Here is a 5,779-nt window from a genome sequence, read left to right on the forward strand (position 1 = left end):
CTAGGGCTGGCCAGAAGGACTAGACTTATTTTACGTGGCTAAGAACCAATTGGTTACTTAGCAACGGGACCTACAGCTTATTGTGGAATCCGAACCACATTATAGCGAGAAATTAATTTCTATCACCAGAAATAAACTCCTCTAACTCTTCATCAGCCGGCCGGGGGAAATGAACTCCGGCCCATCGAGTGACAGTCCGAAGCTCAACCAACTCAGCCAACGAAGGGCTTATTGCGACTGTCTAAGATGCCACTCATTTCATATTCAAATTCTTGCCTAAAACCATACATAAAACAGTTGGATTTCATCGATGTGCTATCATAATAAATAAAATAAACGCTAAATTAAGGAGACGTCAACAATGTGCGTTAAATAAAGGCAAATTAAGGACTGAAGGGTGCCTTTATTTTCTATGATGACCATTATGTGTTTCTGAACAAAATCCAGGACTATAAAGTTCGCTATACTTGATTAGCCTTGGTTTGCAAATTAGCCCGAACAATAAACGGAACTGTACGTAACATGCTGTATTAGCAGTGATGGACGCGTAACAAAAATTTTCCCTTAACGTGGGCTATAAAAACACAACAGAGAGTGTCCCAAACACAGTACTACCGAAAAAGGAACAATACCAGAGGTGAAAGATGGAAAGGTAATGGTTATTGACGAGACTGGTAGTGAATGTAACTATATAACTATCAGGCGAAGAATTCACAAGGTGCACTGACACTGTTTTACAAAAACGTGTCACTTCTGACACGTTTTTGTAAACTTGAACATTATGACAGCCACTGTTATCTAAATATATCAGGTGTTGAAAAAGGGAGGAATCAGAAAACATTCCGGGACTTCATCACAAGAAGTCTTAATAGATCGCAGAAGCTCTCGAGTATGGTGTAAGTGCTAAAAGCGGCCAGCACAGCATCGGAATACCTTCAAAATATCACCACTAGAAACAGGATACGATGCAAGTCTTCATATTGGTAATTCTTGCCTAAATACGTGACTGCACAAAGGTAAGAAATGCACAAATCACAACATAATTTGTCAAACAATATACAGTTGTATCAACAGTAACAATCACCACAAAATTATAAAGCATGAAAATGTTGTATGGAAAGTTAGAGGAATACGTCCCTACCCATATGTTAACATAGGGTGGCCCCTCCGGGGCGCCCACCCTAACCTCACCCAAAGTAATCTAGGAAATTAGGTCCTAGCCTTGACTTGGGAAAATTGCCCTCCAGACTACAGTCACAACATCCCCACTAGCTTAATAATGACAATGACATTGTGGCCCAACCCTCGAATTACTTGCCCTTGCCTTGAACTTGAACACTGGAAGGTTAAGATCTGCCTTAGTAACACATCAGTTAGTGGAAACATTTTCTGAGTATCTTTGTAAACAAAAATGTCACCTCTGAACTTTTGAAGAGCTGACTGTTCACCAGCATGACAATTTTCTGGAATTGACCAGTTTTTGTAACCCACAAATAGCGTGAACTACCATTACATACAGAGAACATTATCTCCAGAAAACGTGGCCAAGGAGAAACATCGTTGTAACATACGAAATTTTTATCTTATCACTGGCTCATTAACAGAAATCACTAAATAACACAGAAAGCACTAAATAACACTGCATAAATACAGATATTAAGCTCAAAGAAATACACAAGAACTTATATGTGCTCAAGGTCACCAGGGCTACGCTCAGAAGGGTGCTATGACTTCTGGGATTCAAATGCAATAATGCAAACTGAAGATACTGTGTTTTTCCAAGATATACAAACCCTAGGTCTTTTATGTGATAAACCTTTAGTGAAACCTGGTTCATTTACTGAAGCTTGGTTACAAGGTAATTAACTATACAGTACTCAGGTAGGTGAAGGGTAGGGGTACCACCAACTAACCTGTCAGCCCCACTTTTTCTTAAGTAAAAAAGGAGAAATGTCAGGTAGGTTAGCAGTATTAATGTAACTTTGAGTTTGTACATCTAGAAAAAATGCCAATTACCTTCAATTTACAATTTTTTTCTATGACGAGACATTTTAGAGACAATGTAGATTGACTTCCTCTTCAAGTGGAAAGTTTGTCTCATGTAACAAGACGGGCACTGTTCTGAGGGAATCAGAACATGAGGTTAAGAAACAATGCCTGCCTCAGGTAAAAAAAAAAAAACCACTTCAGGGCTGGCCACATCTTTCAAGACCTACCAGAATCTTAAAGTTTTGTGTGTGTAATTCAGGAACTACCTAGAAGTCCAGGAATTGAAAGCGATGGGGATGGGTCATCCTGATGGGTGGAGCAAATGAAGTTTAAAGTAAGGAAAGCATATCCTAACACAGCAACTACTTCCAAAGGAAGGTTGGTGCTGGATTTAAAAGAAAAAGAAGTATACTTAGTGAAAAATACAATGGCAACATGCAATCACTTTTCTTCAAGATGAGTGTGTGGCCATAACAGTGACCAACTGAAGAACAAGAGACCTTGCTTGGATGAAGGCATTTCAGGTTAAATAAAGTGACTTCAGGTGCCCATATTTATTCAATTTACAGTTAGGTTAGGTGAGGGAGTCTGGAGGGGCAACCCCCAGGCCTGATAAGGGCCCATATCCTACACAGGTTAGGCTAAAATATGCCAAAGTATTTACCTTGTTTTGTGTATAAACAAAGGATGTAAGGGATGTCTAGTAACTCTAAAACTATTAATTTGCTAAAAAAAAAAAAATAATCAGAAACATTCTAAGCACACACTAAAACATTAGATAATCATATTTTCATATAAAAATATACCCATTACTTTTAAGCATAACAAGGAATGATCTGGGTTTAATATAGATATCCTACAAAATTAAAAAAGTCAAATTCACCAGAATCCGTTATCCCATGAAAAATCATTCAAGAAAACACCGAATGTCCATGCTAAACTCGAATGTAGGCAACTTTTATATGTTTTCAGTCCCACACCATACTCTAGGGTTAGGTAAAAAAAAAAAAAAAAAAAAAAAAAAAAAAAAAAAAGGGGGTTACGCTACAAATGCAATTCAGTAACTGGCCTTATTACAGATTTGGGATTCTTATGTCAAGTTATGTTAAAGAAGATTAGGTTAGGATCAGCCATGAATTTCATTGGTTTGTGTATTTTCCCCACCCTATAGCCTAACCCCTCCTGTCCCCCATTACTGACAGACGTACAGTAATGTGTGTAATGAGTTTTCCGGGGATATTTCTCAAATTTCAATAAATAATATTTCAAACCAATACCAAATGGGTAGACCGGACTTGCCCGAATTCCTACCTTTCCTGATTTCAAAGTTTTCCTTCACCTGTAATAACAGTAGCCTATTTGGACTATTTACGATTATGATAACTCACTAAGCTGGGTAAAGGACACTAGCATGGATCTACAGCAAGCCTGAATATATCCTAAGCCAAGACGTCTGTAAATATTACCGTCTGTAATAAAGCTCTATAAAAGAAATAATACACAATAGACCTAGGCCTAGCTCACCTTATTACATCATTCACGTCTTAGTATTGCCTAGACCACTTGAATGTCATAAAGCTCTTCTAGTCTTGTTTAAGTTCTCCTAAAATTCGCTTAATGCACATTAAATAAACTGGACGAAAGGTGAAGAAACTCGACATATTCATTGTCACGGAAAATCATTCAAAGTCAACGACGATCAAGCATGCAATGTCATCGTAACAAAATCCTGATAAACACTGTCACATACTTCTTCTTCTTTTCCTCAGCTTGATCTTTATTCGGGGTCGCTGTGTTAATAAATCTTTTCTGTGTCCTAGGACGATTTAATTTGATCGTTTTTTCCATGTAAAGATTCGATAAGAAGTCATAAACTGATTAAATTATATCTTTTGCATAAATTGATCAACTGAGATATTCGAGTTGCCGTAATCATGAAGAATAGAAATGTGGAGAAAGAAAAATGATCATAACGAATAGGTTAGGTATCAAAGTGACGACGATAAAAAAGTGTTTGAAATTAACAGTAGTGGTAAAATATCAAAAAGGTTAATGCTGTATGTGTTGTAACTTAAGATGTGCCCAGTTGTCTCTCTCTCTCTCTCTCTCTCTCTCTCTCTCTCTCTCTCTCTCTCTCTCTCTCTCTCTCTCTCTCTCTCTCTCTCTCTCTCTCTCTCTTGTTCTTGCTGAATTGCAGTGGGCTTTCTATCTGAATGTGCGACTGAAATTTTGCTCGCAGAGAAAGCACCACTTTAGGTAGGTCTCGAGGCCTTATGGGAGCCCCGTAAGGCTTAAATGTCTCTGAACTACTGTATATAATAGTAAATTAATTTGTGGGTCTCACAGAGCGCCTTCGTCGAAGTGGGACCAGATAAAAGAAGCGAACAGTAAACCGTAACTGTAAATTACGTTGCTCACTAATTCACGATATGAAGATAACTTTTTTTTTTTGCTCTTACTGACTTTTACCTCTCGAAATATATGATACTTTGGATTTAATTATCTTACCTTGAATTACTTTATCATTAAATTATCATATATCAAACGCATTAATGTTACTAGTTTTCAAAAGTTGTCAGTCATTATCTTATATTTGGTTCTCTAACTAATTTCAGTAAAATCCACTAACTAGCCTTAAGATTTAATGAGTCAGTATTTATTTCCTAATTAATCCTGTATATTGAACACAGAGAAATTTAATATAGTATTCTTGAAATATTAGTCATTATCTTTTGTACTTACTAGATATTGCCAATTATTTTGTAGGTCATAATTTTACTGAAAACTTATAAGTGTGTTATTCCTGACTCATTCATGCGTTTATATATTTATTTCAAGAGCGTTTTAGGCTAAGTTGACTTTATTTTATACTTTATGATGGCGACAACGTAATTGTATTTACTTTTTATTCTTGTTTCCCATTTGGATGAATGAAGTCTGTATGTTGTTTAATACGACTTCACGAGAGAGCCAAAAATAAATAATGTTTCTGTAAAATGTAATTTATTAGTGATTCATGTTTAGGAATATTTATTTGATTTAATTCAGTGCCTCTGTATTGTCTATTTAATTAGTTTTTGGTTTTAACCATGCTTTACTATTAATCCTGCGTCAACTTTTAAAGTTCTGCAAGTTTGTTTTATCAAACATTCATTGTAGAGTGCCTTTAATATTTACCATTATTAGTCGAAATGTAGCTTTAATAACATTTATCAATTTTATACATTGTCAGATATCCAACATAACTGTTTTTATCTGCAAAAAAAAAAAAAACTTTAAAACTTGGACAATCGTTACATATTGAAAAAAACCTTTATATCAAGAAGGGCCATCTGGTCAGGCAGAGGCCTTGGGATCTAATGGGAAAATGGAATCAAAGAAAGTCAAACCAGCTGGGAAAACACCTCTGGGCTCTCCTGTGAAAGTTTGCCCTGGAGAAAGACCTAGCCGGGTAGGAGCATCCGGGCTAACATGCGGAAGGCTGTCCAAGAAAAGAGGTTTTTGTCATGTTTTTTTAGTGGTGGAGCAAAGCCATTTCAAGATGTTAAGTGGTTTTTTGTTAATTTTGACCAACCTGCTTGTTGACAAGCATTCTAATCTTGACCATACGGTATTATTTTGACATGGGAAGACCCATCATAACGCTTGAGATGTCTTGACTTTGGATCTCATTCTTAAGTGAATTAATTTTACTGTATATATCAGAATTTTTGTTTTTGCCTCCGTTCCTCTGTATTATTTTTCGACGATAAGCTGCAGAAAATAAAGTAAAAACAAGAAGACAACTATC

The sequence above is a fragment of the Macrobrachium rosenbergii genome, chromosome 50 (assembly GCF_040412425.1).
Source record: "Macrobrachium rosenbergii isolate ZJJX-2024 chromosome 50, ASM4041242v1, whole genome shotgun sequence".
NCBI lineage: Eukaryota > Metazoa > Arthropoda > Malacostraca > Decapoda > Palaemonidae > Macrobrachium > Macrobrachium rosenbergii.